Source organism: Nothobranchius furzeri, chromosome 6 (genome assembly GCF_043380555.1).
Source record: "Nothobranchius furzeri strain GRZ-AD chromosome 6, NfurGRZ-RIMD1, whole genome shotgun sequence".
NCBI lineage: Eukaryota > Metazoa > Chordata > Actinopteri > Cyprinodontiformes > Nothobranchiidae > Nothobranchius > Nothobranchius furzeri.
Window position 1 is genome coordinate 78,597,218 of NC_091746.1, and position 20,606 is coordinate 78,617,823.

The 20,606-nt window shown below is 39.0% G+C and overlaps 1 protein-coding gene across 3 annotated transcripts in view; it reads left to right on the forward strand.

The window, feature by feature from the left end:
* ctnna2 (catenin (cadherin-associated protein), alpha 2) overlaps window positions 1-20,606 on the forward strand; it is a 439,259-nt gene that overhangs the window by 98,155 nt on the left and 320,498 nt on the right. The window lies entirely within an intron of this gene.

Consider the following 20,606-nt stretch of genomic DNA (forward strand, 5'->3'; position numbering starts at 1 on the left):
TTAATAATAATCTAGTAAAGGTTTGGCCTTTAATGGCAGCATTTTTTAAGTTAAACACGCATTATTGATTATTTCAGTCAAGTAAATAAATACATATAATGTGATATAGATGGTCAGATTTTCTGGCCACAATATATTTAGCAGTTATAAGTAACACACAGTAACTGACCGTCCAGCTCTGCTAACATGATAACTTTCTTGAGGAAACTGCATTGAGCTCTTCATTTAATGAGATATCTTTTTAATACAGCAATGTTATCGGCAAAACAGTTTAAAGGTCATGAGACCGAGGAAGATGGTGATTATCCGTTGCTCACATTTAATATATTTCCTTCAAACCACGTCTTTGTGAAATGCTGGTCATAAGCTGTGTCTAAATCAATGGTAATTATAGGTGTTCTTGTATACTCTGTCACCAACCTACGAATCATTAGGTTATTTTATTTAACACTCCTAAAGATTTTTCCATTAATGGCAGCTCATAAGATAGTAATCCCATTAATCACACACCCATCTTATGGACTGTTATATTGACTCTTTTTAAAGTTTGTTCTTGATACTAGAATATATTAATTTAATTTTTTTTTATTCTTGTTATGCTTTCTCAGTCTGTATAAAGCAGTAACTATATATTATTGTGCTCTATAGTTTACCCTTCGTATTTAAAAAAAGGGATGTAAGTCATCTTCAGAATCTTCTAAACAAACAAGCTGGTCTTTCCTCCCGGTCCTCAGACATCTCCCCCCTCCTGCTCCATCACATCACCACATGCACATAGGGCCTTGGGGTGTGGGTAAGTTAAGGGGGTGCGTGAATGGTTCCCATCTCTGCAGTCCTGTGGTGACTTGTTCCCCTGTTTTATTTAGCAAGTTAAATATTTTCACCAACCACATTCATGCAAATGCACTCTTAGGGCCTTGGGGGTAATCACTCACAACGGCACCTGGGGGGGGGGGGTCTGTTCACTCCTCTGGTGCCGGTGCATCTAAACACTGAACGTGATAAAACGTCACCTGTTACCCAGTCAGAGGCAAGATGTCCGGATATCATTTATGTTAGTAAGTCTCCAAATCCTGCCGTTGTCTGCCCCCACCCCTCTGGCTAACGTCTACTTCCTAAAACAGGAATGTTTTGGACTCACGAGACATTCATTCATACTAGAGGCCACAGTAAATGTATTGAAAAAAACGAAAGAGTCGGAGCTTAAAAGTTGCTTTTAAAAATAATGTCAATGATGTGGGGAAAAAAAATACAAAAACTTTTTACTATTTTATTCTTTGTTGTTTGCCCAAAGGCCTCTGATGCCTGTTGAAAATGTGCAGTAATTTCGGATCCAACAGGCCACCTGTGAATGGTGTGCAACTAAAGCAAAACTTCCATTGTATTGATTCTTTTTGTTCTTCTGTGGAGAGGGACATCTTTATGAAATACTCCCCATAAATGGCTCGCTTTTTGAAACAGAGGTTTCTGAAACACCTAATGAGCAATCGGAATCTTACCACGAACACGACACAAACTAATACATAAATATCTATTTTAATTTTTACGTCTAAGCTGTTGAGTCCACTAATCCTCTTTAGTTTTAGTAACAATTATGAGTTTCACATTTTCATAGGGAGCCTTTAAAGGGACGTTATGGAAGTTTGACAGCCAAAACATGCATAGAAATAATAAATTTCTTCTTCATGTATTCTCCTGCAATGCCCTGGTCCTGTAGAATGAGCCCTGGCATTTTTACTGTGATTGCCTGTTTTTCTATAAAATCACAGAAAAAGAGAGATGCTCGGGTCGAGCAGGCTGCTTCATGCGCGTTCACGCTCAGGCATCGCCCGTAGCATTTGCTATCAGTAGCTTTAGCAGCAGAGAGAGAGGTAGTGCCAACTCAGCGACAAAGTCGCTGTTCCTAACGCCTAGTGACAAAGCTAGCTACATTTCTGAGGACACTTAGCTACTTTCTGTAGAACTTTCTTCTAGATATTTCCTGCAAATTAGCAAGAAAATAGCCATTTTCACTCCGAACCGTTCTCTGAACGTTGTTTCAGCTGTTATCAAGGATATAAATGTTATAGATACTGTGAATGTTACTAGAGTGTAGCTCACCTTGTAAGTTGTCTGACTCTCATGCTGAAGACCTGGGTTCGATTCTGGATGTGAACACAGTTTATTTAGAGTTTCTTTTTGACACTAATGGTATATTTTTTACAGTAAAATGCCCAAATTTTGATTTGAGACTTGCCGAACGGCATTGAATTCACGGATATAAAAGATGTGGGTTCAATTTTCATTTTGGAACAATTTTTCAAGCAAGGGAAGGGAATGATCTGAGCATGCAGGAGGACTGACCCATCATAAACCTTTGTCGGCTGTGCTGAAGAGAAAGGGATAGAACCAAATTATTTAATTAATTAGCTGCGTGTTCACCTGTCCTCTGTCCTCTGGGCCACACACACACACACACACACACACACACACACACACACACACGCGGAACTGTCTCAGCTGTTACTTTCGTTAAGGAGTGTGCACGTACAGCATGCGCGCCTCGTGCAAGAGCCTACTATTGAAGCTGCCGTTACGCTTTTGGCCTGAGGGGGCAATCGCCAGCATAAAAATTCAAGTCCAAAAAGTCCCTTTAAATATCTGTTTTAATTTGTTTATCAAGCAAAGCTCAACATTATAAAATTGCAGTTTGTTCCTTTCAATGATGATGTGTTTCAAGTTATTCAAAAATAATCCATTTTTTATTCTAGAGTTTATAGGATCTCAAAATGTGGTGGATAAACGTCCTTGGTATGCTAGCTCCTGGTTAGTCTATCAGTGTCTGCAGGCACCAAATCCTGGCTGACTATGAACATGATTCATGCTATGGAAGAGAAAAACGAGCACCTGCTTTTCTGAATCTGAGATTGACAACTTCTCAGTCTGCTGTCATGAGCAAACCATTGCTATGATTGGATGGAACTGAGCTTGTCAGATGAGTAGATGGGATCAGGAGTTTTTGATACCAGATACAGTTGGAGAGATGTCAGTTAATTTTTAGACTCTATGTCAGATAAACTTGGATTTCCTTCACTGGATCCTTTGTTGTTGTAATAATGTTTATATTCTACCACCCACTAATGCATTTTTAATTAAAAAATGTCCTGTAAAATAATACAAGATCACCGAAAAGAAAGTATTGTTAAGAAATGTTTGAATATTCAATATTTTAGTTTCTTCTGGCACTTAAAAAAATAAAGCCATTTAGTTTTTTATCTTGACCACCCACAAGCTTTTTTCTCTCTTAAGTCATGGCAGCTTTGTGCTCAAGTAATTGTTCTTTGGTTCATTAGGTCCATGAGTTGTGTTTCAGAAGCTACATCTGCGAGATTGTTGACAGCCTCTGGCTGTCCAAGCTAGGAACTGAGAGCAAATCATAGAGGCATTGTCAACAAAAGGCTTTTTTGTTGTTTGTTACTGAACCAGTTACTAAAATATGTTATTTAGAGGACCGAAAAACAGCTTTAAAAGCCTTAATCAGTAATCAAGGGGTGAACAAAAAGTTCACATTCTTCTGTTTTAACCTAAGTAAGTTGATAAAAATAGCATATTATAGAATCTTATTGACAACTACCTTATCTTAGCCTTACTTCACACTGGAAGCATTAGTAGTGCGTAACGGCAGAGGAACATCATTGGTTCAAATTAAAATCCATTATAGTCTGAGGGTTAGGGTTAGAAGTGGCTCACCACGCCACACCGCTAAAGAAGGAATCAGGTTCTATTTTTGCCACGTGCCACTTCTGAGACACATTAATTTCTGCAGTTAACCCTTTAAGACCTGCCATACAACAAGTTCGCCAGAACTTATATCTACATTTTTACATGCTGTGGTGCCATTTTTTAGAGTATTTCAACTTTCTATAAATTAATACAACCATTACATTCTAAATTTTAATATCTATGCAAAGTGCTCATAGCAACAAAATATTTTACTAAAAAATGCTATTATCCATACAGAAACTGAAAATCGTTTGTTTTCATACATATTTTTCATTATAAAGAAAGGCCACACCTTTATCCCTCAAAATTGTCAATGAACAAAAGTTGCACACAATCCTTTCGAACAACCACAAAAAGTGCTTCCATAAAATAGTTTCTGAGATACACTCGTTTATATCAACTGTAACAGAAACAAAAACATAATAATCTGCAGGAGTCTTAACATTCTAATGTTGAATATTTGTTACAAATTTTTCAGTTGTACATAGTTTTCCTTTTCTCTCACTAATAATAACAATAATAAAGAATATTGCATGAATATATACGTGAGGAAACTGAAAGTAAAACATGACCTGGTGCCGTAATGGCGTCAACTGCTTCGAGGAGGGAAGATGTACCGTTTGGCGGCTCTGTGATTCATGAAAACATTCGTAGTGGTGTGTGAGTGCGTTGGAAGTTCGTAGTGGTGTGTGATGTGTTTGTCTAAACGTATTATTGCGAAAAAGCACAAGAAAAGTCCGAAAGACTGGGACTACAAAGAACTACAGTTCGCGGGAAAATGATGTCAAAGCAGGTGATTGGGTGAGTGATAATCATGTTACAGTTCATGTTGACAACGTGACGATGTTTATTCTAGCGTGTGAAGCCCTGTGAGCTGCAGATCAGAACAAAACCGTGTCTGTGTCTGAATGAAAACGCTTTTCTTATTTGCACATTTTGGTTGTTTTTTGCAAACTCATTAGGGGAAATACGCAGCGCTCTGTGACATGTTCAGTATGTGAGATATAAGCGTAACTCCTTCGGTTTATTATGCAAAAAATGTTTTTGTTCTATCTTATAAAGTTTCAGTTTTACAAGCATTTGAACACAGATACGCAAATGGGAGCACCTGTGGTCCCATTTGCGTCTACGTGTGACCTCACAACGTGTGACCTCACAACGTGTGACCTCACAACTTTGTTTACTTCCAGTTTCTTTGGAGATGTGCATCAGTGAGTTTTTCATGGCTTTAATCCTGGCAGTGAAGAGGAACAACATCATATATGACATCAAACAGTGATATCAAATGTGATTCCATCTTTTTGGTTTATTGGTGGGTGGCGTAAACAAACCGTGACCTTTGAAGTCTCAAGGGATTTTGTGATCTCCTGAGTCCAGTGAGGAGTACCGCGAGGAAGCCAAGACTTTTCCGGTGTGTACTGGACTGCATTGGAGCTCGCGAGTAAACCGATCATGTTGACTGTCGATGAACGGTTTGAACGTCCATGTTTCCAGTGTGGAATATGGGTTAGAAATACAAATTTAAATAGAATGGATTATTTTTCAGTGTCACTCAGTAGGGGAATTGAGGTGTACTATCAGCAGTTCAGGGTAAAGCCAACATGCATTTTCACACAGGGTAAATAAAAACATATAAAAACAGGAAAATAAGACTAAAATACTGAACAGAAATGATTTGTGTATTAAAAAGCATTGACAGATTATTTACAATAACTTCTACTATTTCAGAGTACAACCTAAAATCACTCAACAGCACACTAGAAGTAAATCGCACTTTTTAACTTTGTTCCTCCATAAATATTATTGATATGTTATGATGTATATACTTTATTTATTAAGATTTTAAACAACCACAACCTTTGTCAGTTAGAGCAAATAGAAAATCTACTGCAGATCATATCCTAACCAACCACACAATGAGAATTTTTACTTTATTCTTTTCCTGCTATCTAAACCTATGGCATCGATGGTTGTGTGTTTTTGTGTTAATTGTGGGAAGAATTGGCTTTTCCTTTGCCTGAATGAACCTATTCCTCCCCCCCCCCCCCCCCCCTGGACTTAATCCCTTGGCTCCTTCTCTAAAATCTTCAGCTGTGAACCTTGGTGTAACAATTGATTCCAAACTTAAACTGGATTCTCTGGTAAACTTAGTGGTAAAATTGTGTTTTTTCGAAATCAGACATATTTCTAAACTCAAATCTATAATTAATAAGCACCAACTTGGAACTGTCATTCATGCTTTTGTAACATCCCACCTCGACTACCGTTAACGCCCTCCTGTATGGCGTCAATAAGTCAAGTGTTCACCGCCTGCAGGTGATACAAAATGCTGCTGCAAGGATCTTAACACGTTTGGACAGACGACACTCCATCTTCCCAGTTTTTAAAGCTCTTTTGGCTCCCAGTTGAATTATGTGTCCCTTTTAAGATCCTGTTTTTTTGTTTTTAAGTCATTTGATGGACTGGCTCCCTCTTATGTCACATCTCTCCTCTCCCCTTATCGCCCCTTGCGCTCACTCAGCTCAGCTGGCCAGCTCCTCCTGGTGGTCCCGAGATCTCGTGAGACTCGCAGTGACAAAGTGTTGTCGGTTTTTGCGTCCACGCCGTGGAATGCTCTGCCTCTCAAAATTCATCGAGCCCCCTCCCCCTTTTCTTATGTGGTTTTATTCTTAGGATTCTAGAACTACTTTGTGTGTGTGTGTGTGTGTGTGTGTGTGTGTGTGTGTTATGCTCCTTGTGTTTTTTTATGGAACTTTTAATTAGTCGATGTGTTGTCCTGCTTTCATGTTTTGCTACTGTTCAGCACTTTGTACAACCCTCCTGTTGTGTCTGAAAGTGCTATGCAAATAAATTGGTATGACATAATTGAAGCTTCAGCACTGACTGGCCTATCATGAAAGATGGATTGTTGACATTTGCACCATGCCTTCTACATGTTCAGAGGGAGTTGTGGAAAAGTTTCTCGGTGCTTAGCCTTAAGTTTTTTCAGTTAGAGAGAAACGTGTCAGGTCAGTACAAAATCACTGCTTCACAGAGATGATTAGCAACCCTTAGCCACCCGAATAGCTCCTGATTTTATAGTCCGTGCTGTATTTTAAGTTTACTGACGTTGTGTAAACATCCAGTTGCCTCTATGTTTCCTCCTCCATCTTCATAAGCGCCCCCTCCCTACCAACACACCAATTTTTATCGGAAGCTTGAACCACAGCACAAGGTTAATCAATGTGGTTGCTGGCAATAAATTAGGTTCAAGTGACAGGAGAATGTCCATACCTGTCTCTGCTGCTGGTGATCTGTGATTAGTGACAGCAGGCCCGGCTCCCCGGCCGGTGCTGAATCATCAGGAGCAGCTGATTTAGTTACGGCAGCTCAGACAGGGCCAATCTATCAATTGATCTGGGGCGTAATGCATTACCAGCTTGGGTCAAGGGAGCCTGGGTAGAATATAGCCATAGGCAGAAGCCATGGCAGGTGAAAGGGCGCAGCTTTGCAAAACTGTGAGCGGCACAGAGAAAGATTTTGGGAGTGTGATAGCAAGCACACAGATGTCACAGTTAGCTGAATGTGGCACATAAAACTAAATAGGAGTTGTGAGGTTGGACCATCATTAGGGGGAGACTGATGGTCTTCATGCTCACACAGCTCCCCTGGGAGTTTCCATGTGAACTGCTCCATCAACAGTTTGAGTGACTGATTACACACTGACCAGTTCCACATATAAAGTAAATTGTGTGTACATATGTGTTCATTTAGTGACAGCCTTAAGTCATCATCACTCCTTGTATTTGTCACTGTTCCAAAAAGTAAAATTGAGCATTTTAAATAATAAAAAAGGGAACAGGACTACTACCACTATTATTATTACCACCACTAATAATAATAATAATAATAATAATAATAATAATAATAATAATAATAATAGTAAAACAAGAATAATAATAGATGATTAACTCATTCACTGGCATTAGTGGGCGTCGGGACGAGCCCCCATACTGTGAGAACTAACATCTCAGCTCTAAAGCCGATCTTCAGCCACATATGTCACGTGATCCGTAAGTAGAAAATCCATGTGTTAGGAGATTGTTTTGGGCCGCTGTTGTAAAAAAAAAGTGAGGCGCGAACCGGGAAAGCTTCTGCCGATTACAATTCCACAACGGATAAAAGAACGGATAACGCTCGAATCACGCGGATTCTTCCTGATGTAAGAGGTGGGTCTCCTCTTTGTTTTGCTACTTTTGGTGTTGACATCATCATAGCACGCAGCATTCTGTGACTCTTTAAAAAAAAACTGTAAAAATGCTGAAAAACACTGGCAGCGAAGGGGTTTTCTGATCAGGAAAATGCTCCGTCCCGCAGCGCTCCTCCGTGAGAGTTGGGGTGGGGTGGTTGCACACGTTCCGCTACTGTTTCTCACCAGTATCAGCTGATGGAGGGCTCTAGTTTCGTTGCGCCGTTTGTGCCAGTGGTCACGGTAGGGTCGGGGAGGGGAGCGGGGCATGACCTGGTGGGTGGCCAAGCAAAGCCTGGCGGACCACCAGGCTTATAAAGCGCTGGGGGAAACCCTGCCATCTTGACTCACAACAGGACGGCTGCTGTTGTTTTAGGGCCCAGAAAACAGCAGAGAAGAGCTCTACTAGTAGAAGCCGACTGCTATTGCTAGCAGTTAGCTAGCTCCACCACACAGCAGAACTCCTCCGGGATTGTGGAGATAAAACATCAACTTCCGAATATGACTTGCAAGGCATTTGTTCCTACTAGAGACCAAAGCAGATGTATCGATTAAACAAGTGTTCAACACCTTTAAGTGTGCATGAAATAAGAATGAAGTAAAAATTACATCCTGTGGTCACATTTGTAGATGAATTGGTTTCACTGTAATATCGAGTTGTTGGTAATTGGAAAAAAGAGGCTTGAGACATTTTTAAAGCAGACTAGTTGTTGCTAATTCACTGTTAGCATTGTTAGCTCACCATTAGCCTCTAGCTTGCTTTACCCGATATTAGAGTAAAACAACAGGATACCATGGGTTCTTATGGGGTAAAATAAATTACTTCTGGACTGCTCGTTTTACTCGATAACATTTCATCTATAACTCTGAATGAAATGTTTTTCTTGTACAAGGGGGACCAGCAGAAAAGGTTTGGGAACCATTGCCCTACGCAAACATACACTTGGCTCCACCCCGCAGAACACCATCTAATGTATAAAAATAAGTTAGCAGGTCCTTTAACCCTCTGGGGGCAGGCGCTGCAGATTTGCAACGTTAAAACCTACCTACCTGGTTACTCCACATACGTATAACTCAGAAGTACCCCTGAAGGACTTAGTTGTTCGTCCTTTCATCAAAACTTATTTTGAGCCTGAGAGAGTTCAGTGTTTTTGATTGAGTTATAAATTTAAATCAAAATATTTGACACAACTTTTTTAAAACACATTTTCTTCTGATTCACTTTTAAAGATTATAGAATTGTGTGTTAACCTGAACTCCGCAAAACATGTTAAGAAATAATTTAGCTTTTTAAAAGACAATAAAGTTTCTTTAGCACTAATCATGTCACACAATATTTCCATAGATTGACTATCACTATTTATCTGTGTCTATTCTGCAGCCAAACTTCAAATTTAATCCAGAATGAATACAATTTAAAACACATTTGTATAATGCATTTTACAAGCCAACAATACAAATGTTTTTCATTAGTATCTGTATCTTCCCAGATCTGAGACATCTGTCTAAAACACAGTTCATTCTGTTAGCTTTCTTTACACCTACAGCTTTTGCCCTCTACTTGTTGCTTCATTTACTTCTCACTTTATTCTCTTTTTTTATTTCCCGGTCTAATTAGTATTATTTAAATACAATAAAAACTCACAACAATAAAATTGACAACTTGTAAGGTTGTTTTTGTTTGATTCACTGTTTATTCATCTTTCTTTTTCATTTATCCTGGCATCATGATCCCTCTAGATTTAGCAGTCGCGCCACTTTAAATGTCCCAGACGCAGCAATAAATCATTGGTTCCCCATGCTCTCAATCCCATCTGTCAGCACCTAATGCGCCACACGACAAGCTGCAGTCTAGTGTGCACCAGCAAACCACTTTACGCCGGGGACACACCGGCCGCGGAAGCGCCGCGAAGCGCCGAGAAGCGAATCGCTCACGAAATTCGGCCGCTGCTCGCCGCTTCTCAGTTCAGATCAGACGCGCCCCAGTCGAGGCGCGCCTCGGCTCAGCTGTAGTTTTTCTTTTAAACACTTGGTGTCCTCCATTTCCTCTCTGCCTTTTCTCAGCTCTTTTCCTACGTTTGAGTGTTTGTGCGCGTGCGCGCGCGCGCGTGTGTGTGTGAACCTATGGTATGAGTTGTTTCTGCCAGGTGAATCTCTTGGAACCCGCTCCAATTCTGCAGCTGTATCCTAGCAGTTTCTTCCGACATGGGTACGTAAACAATCATGTTTTTCGGGGGTCGTACAGCTCCTTGTGTTTCTCATTTTCCATAATTAATTTAAAGTCATCATCCTAACTGCTTGCCTCAGACTTTCTGCCTCTCTGTCCTGTTTGCTCCGGTGAAAAGACACCCAAAACCACTCCCCCCTTCACGTGGTCACACACGCACACAAGTTCGATGTGTGTGTATGTGTGTGCGTGTTCGTGTGGTTTTTCTGCAGTGTCTGTTTACGAACACATTTGACTATTGCGGAATTTTATTTTGAAATGCTTTATTTTGTTAACTTTACCGGCCTGCCTCTTACGTCTACGTTTGACTTCCTGCCAGAATTGACGCGATTCACCCGCGGCTCGCGAAAAAAATAGAGCCAACGCCGAAATGATCGCTGCACGGCGCGGGCTGGAGCGCCGGCGCGAGGCGATTCGCGGCGCTTCGGCGGCCCATGTGGTCTATAGAATAGCTTAACAAGGGCGCCGAATGAAGGCGGTCCCATTTTCGCGGCGCTTCCGTGGCCAGTGTGTCCCCGGCCTTAACTTTGAGCAACTTAGCGTTATCAGCTGTTGAAAGCAAGCTCTGAGAAAGAGCCCAAATGCTACATTGGACAAGACACCCAGGTAAAAAAAAAGGTATATTTAGCACCAACTGCATATGTTTAGGAGTCTCATTTCCATTGCTTCAGATTTAAATTGAACAGAGGACATCTAAAACAGCTGATCACTTTTAAAGTCATTTAACCAACCTGCCTGACTCCCTGCTGTGAAATGATCACCAAGCAACCTTTTGACCTTTAGTGAAGCACTTTTGAGTACCAACATATTTTTATCCCCATTGAACAAATTAAGAAACCAAATAATTTTTAAAAACTAGAAGGATGTTTGAATAAAAAACAAGCACTAGGTTCTAATTTTAATGGTTTTTATTTTTTCCAGGTTGTGAAAATATTTGGATTTTAAATAAAGTGCTTGAAAGTCATCAGGACTGTAACCGAAAGGGTTTGTACAACAATAACATTTACATTTTTGAGACGGTTGAGACAATAATTGTGAGCAATCCTGTGTTTTTCATGTCAGTTATTACCTACGAGAGGTGCTGGAGAATCTTTATAGTTCATTATGAAAAGGCTTGGATTTGATTTTGGCAAAATATTCATAAAACCTTTTGTTGTCTAACAGCACCCCCCCCCCCCCCCCCCCCCCCATGCTCCAGAGCCAATTATCAATTGTGACTATTTTGAATGACTGTGCTATTCTCCGACCTGCATTCTTTGCCAAACTCACTATACTAAATGAAAAAAATTCAACAATTGTTCAAATGTAATGTCTCACACAAACAACTCTGAAACGACTCTGAAACGGTCAACATTTCGTGGACAGTAAAGACGAGACAAATCTGTTGTGTCTGAAACAGCTGGTAGTTCACCTGCTGGTCAGCGTGCTGATTTTCTGTCCCAGTCCTTCTGTGTTAGGCTTTCTCAGCCAAGTTAAAATAATAATGACCTGATTATCTCTGAAAAATGTGATTATCAAAAGTCCAACACAACAGCCATGCTATGCAGAAACTTGGAGAGGTCACAATAACCTCATTTTAGATGATTTCTCTATCTTTAAACATACTGATTTGGTTGTAATATGGATGTATTTCACCATAACTGATGTGTTCAGTGGTGTAAGTTGTACTCGGTTTCGTAAGAAATTACTGTAGGTCAATTTTTGCCTTGAAAAAAACTAAGCCATTATAACTGTTACCTCGATATGTCGTGGTGTTGATGAACAATACAGATCAGTCGAGTTTCACAGAGAAGCTAAATCCAACTGTCCTCTGTTTTGTTTTTGACACCACACTAACTGTAGCATTAAGGCCCTGTCCACACGTAGCCGGGGATCTGCCAAAACGTAGATATTTTTCTACATTTTGGCCTGTCATCCACACCAAAACGGAGTTTTTTCACACGAAAACAGATCTTTTTAAAAACTCCGGCCAAAGTGAAGATCTGCGTTTTCTCCGTTTTGGGTGTCTGCGTGTGGACGGACAAAACCGGAGTTTTAAGGTCCGCAACGTCACTTTCTGCGACAAAAAATGCTGACATCACGTGTGCGACCTGTGTTTACACTAGCCGGCATTATGGATGCCCTCAGAGGTGCGCTCTGCCACTGTCACTACCCGATCCATCAATTGTCCAAGCGCTTTCTGCTTGTTTGTTGTTGCAAGTGGAATTACTGCTCTTTGCGGAAGACCACAGATGAAGGACGAGGTTAAGAACGGGGAACTACTGCCGCCTACAGGTCTGGCATGTCCTTAACAACGTATTTATCCGGGTACGTGTGGACAGAGTTTTTATTTTAAAACGCGGTGGTGTGGATGCAAGTTTTTGGAGGGGCGGATATTCGTTTTCAAAAAACCCCGGCTACGTGTGGACTAGGCCTAAGTCTTGCAGAACTTCTACAGTCGACACATTTCACTTGAGCTTTTCTCTGATTATTTATTTTAAAAGCTAAACATGGTGGATAGCTGTTGATGAAGGTGGACTATGCTAAATTTAACTGCTAAGTATCAAGTAATTTAGATAAAAAATGAGCATCTTTAAACACAATTCAAGCGTGAAGGGAATCGACCGAATTTAATAACCAAACACTAATGTACCAAGTGAAATGCTGACAAAGATGATCAGACGTGGCTGACTGGGGAAAAGTGAGGCCAGCTGCCTGCTGGAGAGATGATCTCAGCCTGGGGATGGAGACAGCAGTCTCCTGCTCACATAAAGAACAAGACCGAGGAAGAGAGGAATCTGCCTTGTCTCTACCCTGGGGCCAAGACCATCTCGGCCCCAGGCAACTCTGATTATGTGCTTCTGAAAATGAACGGATTATTGTCGTAATAGTAGCACAGAGGAGACAAACCCACAGAGAAGAAACTTTTAGGAAGATCCACTTTAAAGTGATTAGAGTCTTTTGTGGACAAAAACTTTAAAATATGCCACTTTTGGCAACGCAGATGAGTTTGTAGTAACAGCTGGACATATATCTTAAACATTATGCCAACCCCCAAAAATAAATACTTCCTAGTAGCAATATAGATTAACATTGAACCATAGCTCCACAGATTTTGATTAGTTTAATTAACACCTTTAAATGAGTATATCAGCCATTTAATCAATACATTTGCAGTGGTCTCTAGATGGACTCTGGGTACAAAAAGTCCTGGTGCTCCTGTTTCAGGATCTAAGATTGCAAGATCAGAGAGCTTCACAAGGCAGGACTAGGAGTTTTATTTCCTGGTATTTGGACTAATAATCAGTCTGCACTGCTTTTTGTTCATGAGAAAACCTTCCTGTTCCTCTAAATCCAACAAATGCTCATTTATCACTCTAACCCAAACGGCCACTGGAACATGTCCATTTTTTACATGAATGTACTTTGGAATGTCAATAGACTTGTGCATTTAAATGTATCTTTTAATGGTGTTTGGACCTATTTACTGACCCTCCCAACAAGTAATAATACTCAAAAATAATTTACCTTTATCGTGGAAAAGTGTTGGAAGGGTTATTTTGCTTGAAAGGTAAAGTTATTACACCAAATTCAAGTAGAGAGGCAGAATGCGTTTAAGGCTGCTTTAATTTTTTTTGGGAGGAGGGGGGTGGCAGCAGTAGGATCTGATGCACTTTAATGTTTTTCCGGCTGTTTGAAGAAATTCTTGTACACATTGTCACATTTGCATTGCATTTTTGCTTTGATTATCATTTACACACAAACATACTCGAGTTTTTTCAACCTTGTTTTTATGTTCTTTTGCATCACCCATCAACAGATATGGTTCAGGTAACCACCAGTGTTGGTCGAAGATTAAAGGAGGAAATTACTTTGGAAAAAACCTTAAAGAGCAAGTCACCCTCAAATCTACTTGTTTTTGCTGATAATCTATACAAATGAGTGTCTAATCGTGCTGCAGACACACACAGTCAATCATTTGGCACATTAGTTCATCTTAGTTATCATTCAAGTATTCTGCCTAAAACTATCAGTGTTGCGTCATCTTCAGGTAAAAAACTCTGCTCTGCATTTGAATTTAAGTCTGCCATTGGTATTGGCTAAGAGGCACACTGTGAAATTAGCAGGTACATCATGATGTCACAATGTCGTTGTGAGCCTGTGTGTGTGTGTGTGTGTGTGTGTGTGTGTGTGTGTGTGTGTGTGTGTGTGTGTGTGTGTGTGTGTGTATTTGTTTGCGGCTCCGCTGTCTTGGTCTGCCAGGCAGCAGCATTTGTTGCATTTTTAAACAGGAAGTGGGAGTGGAGTAAGACTCTGGTAAGGGGTGACTTGCTCTTTAAACTTGCAATTTGTGTTTAAGAGTTTAAAATTGAGTAGTTTGTCACTTTTGTGTGACTTAGGCTCAGTTTTTGTTTTGGCTTCTCTCTATAAGTACCCCGGTCACCCAGGATACTACACAAGAATACAAAAGTTTATCCAAAGGGCTCTACGGCAGACCAGACCAACAAGACTCAGCATTTATTTTATTTTATTTATTCATTTCTTTGGGAAGAAACATTTTAGTGTGAAGGTAAAGGTGCATATTTTTGAAGTTCATTGCGCTAGTTTACGGTTCGGATTTACGTTTTCTACTTTTACTATTCCATGTTTTCTTGATGTTATACATTTTATCAGTTTTATAGTTTGTTTTTGTCCGTGAAGCATGCTGTGATTTCTCTCTGTGTAAAGTGCTGTATAAATAAACTACTTGTTGTGTTTGCTTCAAGGGGCAATTCAAAAGCATGAAGCAACTCCTGACATGAATATGAAATCACACATCTTTACTGATCTGTTTCTTTTTGTAGGATTAAAAAAAAACATGTATGATGAAACACCAATTCATCACGTAGATTGAGAAAAAAAACTTTTTGGGCATTTTTTAAAACGTACCAATTTTCACCACTGAAGAGTAAAAAGGGGAAAAACAGTCAGTTAACATTTCTCTTAAATATTAAATTAGCATAGATTAACCTTTTTCATTTCTCATTTATTTAATTTTATTCTCATTATAAATTTGCAGTCAAGTTGAGACCTAGACAGTGTCTTCTTCTCGTCTTTGAGATCATACCTATTTGTGGAAAAACAAACATGAAATACATTATAGCAGAACTGGTCACAATGTGGGTATATTGCTATATTACAGCAAATTCATTGGTCATTCCATCATTTTCAAGGTATATTAGTTACATTTCCTATCTTTTTTAGCTGTTGTGGCCTTTTTTTTTGCTTATTTTGCAAGCATCTCATTTAACTTGTAAGCACTCTACATTTTAGACACTTTATGGGATCACACATCACCTTTCCTCATTTAATTTTAAATTACTTTCTGAAAGAGATTGTATTATCTTTTCCAATTTGTCAACTAACTGCTGTCTCGTTACAGCCATGTTTCTCGTCAATCAGCCATTTAATATCCCAAAAAGGTCTACAGACAGTCTCGTTAAACCTAGGGTTTAAGCTCGTAGGCTGCAGGTATTTAGAAATACAAATCACAAGGTGGTTCTGTAACTAGTTTCATTATCATCAGGGTATTTAGCTTTTATTTTGTATGATTAAAAATAATGTTTATTAGCAGCAATTTGTATGAGTTTATTCTGTTTTGTTCTGTATAACAAATCTGAAGAAATAAGTTTATCGTTTCAACATCCAGCAAGTGACTGAAGCTCCAGTGGGAGCCTCACACTTCCCCATGACCTCCATACATCTCATTGGAAAATTCTTGCAAGTCATTTTGAGTGATAACAGATCTGCCCTTCAACTTCCTAACTAATTTATGAAAGGTAAAGCAGCATTTGAATTGATCGAGGGTATTGACTCTCATATTTTTGCAGGGTTTATCAAATTATTGCCTAATGAAAACCCCAAAGCTACTGTAATCAATACTTGCAAGAAAAATCCCTCTGACATAAAAGTCAATTTGACTTGATCATTGAGTCTAATGATATCTAACGTACATCCATTATTGTTTCAACCCTCATGCAGGACTACGCAGTTTAGCATACCACAGAAAGTCGATGGAGTAATCTGCGGAACACCTCCTCATACATCTGATAACAACCCAAATCCCCAGATGCACCACTTGTTTTGTCCATGTGCTCAATAAATGTGCAAACAGTAGCTCTTACAGAATGCTGAACGCTGTACAATTTGTGGTAATTACATGTGTCTCTGTGGCTGGAGAGGATGCAGAATCCATATGGATGGTAGCAAGTAGCTGGGGTCTGATTGCCCTTGTGTCACCATCTCCTTCTCGAGGTGATTGAATAAATGAGACTCTGATTGAGGTTTTAGGTTAAGTCATATTGGTAGATAAGATATAATTATCCAGGAACATATTAATGTAATAAAAAGCTCTCAGATCTGGCAGCTTTATTGCATTAGAAAGCTGCAACCCTCTCTCCCTTCCCTCCCCTCTTTCCTTCCTCCCCAATCCCCCCGAAGGGCTTGCTGCTTTAAGTAGTGCTAACATGATTGACATTGATAGCTGGATCAAACTATAAAATCAACCCTAATATCATTATGTGAGGAGACATGAAAGCAAAGACCTGGAATCTAACTGTATTAGTCCCTACATATGTTGGGGCTATGCATTCACAGCGCCTAATGCACTGGGAAATCAAGCATGCAAGTTACAATTTGCACAAAAATGTGTGTTTGTGTGTGGGTGCAACATTTGTGCCTTTGAATTAGTGTTTGTGTGGGAAATGCAGTGTGCACATGTGGATTTAATGGCTTAATCAATCAGTTTCCTGTTGCGGAGCAAACTTTAGCTCAGTGCATGTCAGTAAAAAAAGTCTTTTCCTCTCTTTCGGGTTTTATCCTACTGACAAATAATGCACCATGAGTTGCCACAGTTGACTGTCTCTTGCAATAAAGTTTTGGATTTTTACTAATATCTTGTTTTTAGTTACCATTCATGACATTTTATCTTCTTCCCTCACAGCCAAGCAATCTCAGATGGTCCTGCCAAAGGGAAAGGGAAATATTCCAACTTGTAAATCTTCAGAATGATTGTTGAGTGTTTTAATAATTATTTGAGCATGCAAATTAAGATGGTCAATAAATCCCACCTACTGAGGCACACCCATCAGTGGTGTTTTTTTTTATTTATTATTTTTTATTTTTTACTAACTACAAAGTAATGAGATTAAAAAAAAGAATAATTGAACAAGCTTTAAGGTCAGAACTACATGGATCAATACCAGCCAACATCTGAAAAATAATCCATAATAGTTTCATTAATCAGATAAATGTCTTCTTATTCTACATGAAGGAAGAGAGATTGTTTTAGATTTTTTTTTCTCCAAATTCTCGTCACATCTAGGATCTTTTATAAGATCAACAAGCTGGTCCAAGCTTTTTGCCAACAACCACAATAGGAAGCCCTAAGTAAAGTCCATCTACTTCTGGACCATGGGTCCACTACTGCCAAAAATAATGAATGGGATTCTATGTATCGATAAAAGGTATTTTCTGGTCCCATTTGATGTGTGCCATGGATTTAACATATGGTATTTATGAATTTAAAATACACATTTTGATGCCAAAAATATCTTATTTTCAACATGCTGCAAAAATGACCTTAGGTTTTGTGTGAAAACAGCTGCTACAACTTCTTGTTACCAAATTTATGTCATAAAACCAAACAAGGAGAAGAAGAAAGTTTAGCAAGATTGGCATCCGCCTTCCTGGATGACAGAGCAGCAGTAGCTCACTCAGGAGGTAGAGCAAGTAGTCCAGTAATCGTAGGGTTGTGGGAATTCTGCTGTTGTGTACTCGTGCAAGACCCTTCACCTGTTTGCCTATGTTGGTAGTGGTCAGAGGGTTGATGGACCAAATGGCAGCCTTGCCACTGTCAGACTGCCCCTAGGCAGCTGTGGTTACAAAGTAGCTAACCATCACCAGCAGTGTGTGAATGTGTGTGTAAATAATGAGGGGAGCATATCACCCCTGCGTTGGCATCCCTTCATTGGCTGCCTGTGTAATACAGGGCAAAATTCAAGGTCTTGGTGCTGGCATACAAGGCCTTACACGGAACTGCTCCAGCATATCTTGGCAACCTTTTGCATAGGCATGCCCCTTCGCGGGCCCTTCGCTCAGCCGGCCGGGAGCTGTTGATCGTCCCACGCACTAAGTGCAGGTCACGGGGGGGACCGTGCGTTCTCTGTGTTGGCACCTGCACTTTGGAACCAGTTGCCTTTGGTGGTGCGTCAGTCACCCTCATTGGGGGTTTTTTAGACTCGCCTTAAGACCCATTTTTTTGTCAAGGCATTTCAGGATTAGCAAATTTTACCCGGTTTCGTTGCCCCGGCCTCTTAATCTTTTTCAGGATTTAATTTTTTGCTTTTACTCTCCTCTTTTAATTGATTTTGTTGGTTTTACGATTGTTATATTTTATTCTGATGGTTTTATGTTTTTATTGTGTTGTGTTCATCACCTTGGGCGTCTGCATTGGTCGCAGAAGGGGCTTTATAAATAAATGAAATTAAATGAAAAGTGCTCAATAAATCAAATCTATTATTATTATTATTATTGTTATTAAGCAATATCATTATTAAGTTTTGGGAATTTGGCCACAGTTGACACACAAGTACCCACCCCTTCACACTAATCTTTTGGTAAAGTTGAAGAATAATGTCAGAATGTTTAGTAAATTATATTCATCCTTCATTCCTGAGATCTGTTCACTTAGTTGATGCTAGCGTATCTTTGTCACTTCTTTTTTATTTTTCTTTGATCATATTTCTTTCATGAGCCGACATATTTCTTCTTTCAGTGCAAATAATATTTCTGCAGCAAAATTGAAAACTTTGCAATAATTTCTATCAAACACTAGAAAGGAGTAAAATGTTTTTCTAGACAAGTGACATTTGGACTTTTGATGAAAATTACATGTTTCACTCTGAAGTGCCTGCTATATCCTGAGCGTGACTGCTTACCGCTTCAGACGTTAAAAGCATATAAATGTGTCACAGTACTTGGCGTAAATTGCACACAGAACTTACAACGCTGAATTTGGAGGGAATATTAATGCAGCTGCTGCATGATGGCTCAGATAATCTAAAAATCAAAGAAAATAACTTGATCTACATCTGGTTGTTTGGCAAAACACAGTATCTGAAAGCTGTGATATGGGCAGAGCTTCAACATGAATCAAGATAAAAACCCTGTGCTCTGGCACTCCCAGACCTAATTTAACCCTTGCATTAACCCTAGAAATGCCTCCTTTTTCTTTTTCTTAGTTTGCCAAATCCCTCATCTGTGTTACATTTAGCTTCGTCTGTTCTACCTGATGTCTTTTTGGCAATAAATGTGGCCATTTTATCTCTGTTCCCGGTACGTGCCAAGCTCGCTTTTGGGCTTTGAAATCCTGGGTTGTGGGGACATGTTTCATGTATAAGCTAGTTGATTCAAAAACCTTGTTATTTTATTGATGGAAGCTATGCTTAAAGCTTAAATAAGATACACTGTAAAAAAAATTCCGTTGTTTTTACAAAATAATTTTGGCAGCTGTGGTTGCCAGAAAAATTCTGTAAAAAATACTTTGAACATGTAAACAGTTTTACTGAACATACAGTAATTACAACAATGTTTACTTGTAAAATTTACATATTGTCTCATTATTTAATACACATTTTGAGTGTGATTTTATAAGGGATATTTTGTTAAAAAAACATTTTTTACTGTATTTTAAACAAAATATCCCTTATAAAAATCACACTCAAAATGTGTATAAATTAATGAGACTATATGTAGATTTTACAAGTAAACAATGTTGTAATTACTGTACGTTCAGTAAAACTGTTTACATGTTCAAAGTGTTTTTTACAGAATTTTTCTGGCAACCACAGCTGCCAAAATTATTTTGTAAAAACAACGGAATTTTTTTTACAGGTGAATTACACAATGTTTTTCTGATGAATTAACCTGATCGTGCTGTTATTTTATGCCTTTTTCCAGTTGGATTTACAATAATGTTTGTTTTGTTGTACATTAAATTAAATTCAATCTTACTGAAAAAGACCTTGCATAACAATAGAACTGTAAAAATGCCAGTGCAAAATTTTAAATACTTCCTGAAATTTTTATTTAAATTTGCTTACAATCTTTTTCTTTTTAGTAATATTTAGTTAGGCATATTTAATAATATTTCTAAACAAACTATGATAGCCAACAAACATTCACCACCTAAACGCAACTTTAAAGAACAACGAGGCTTTATATAGAGAATCACTTATGAAAAAAATAATAAACGTACACTTGAACACCTTTCAAACTTTTATTTTGAGCCTAATTTAACCAACTGTAAAAATATGTGGAAAAGTTTTAAGGTCCACAATTTTCTTACAAAGGAAAAAAATACTCTGCTGT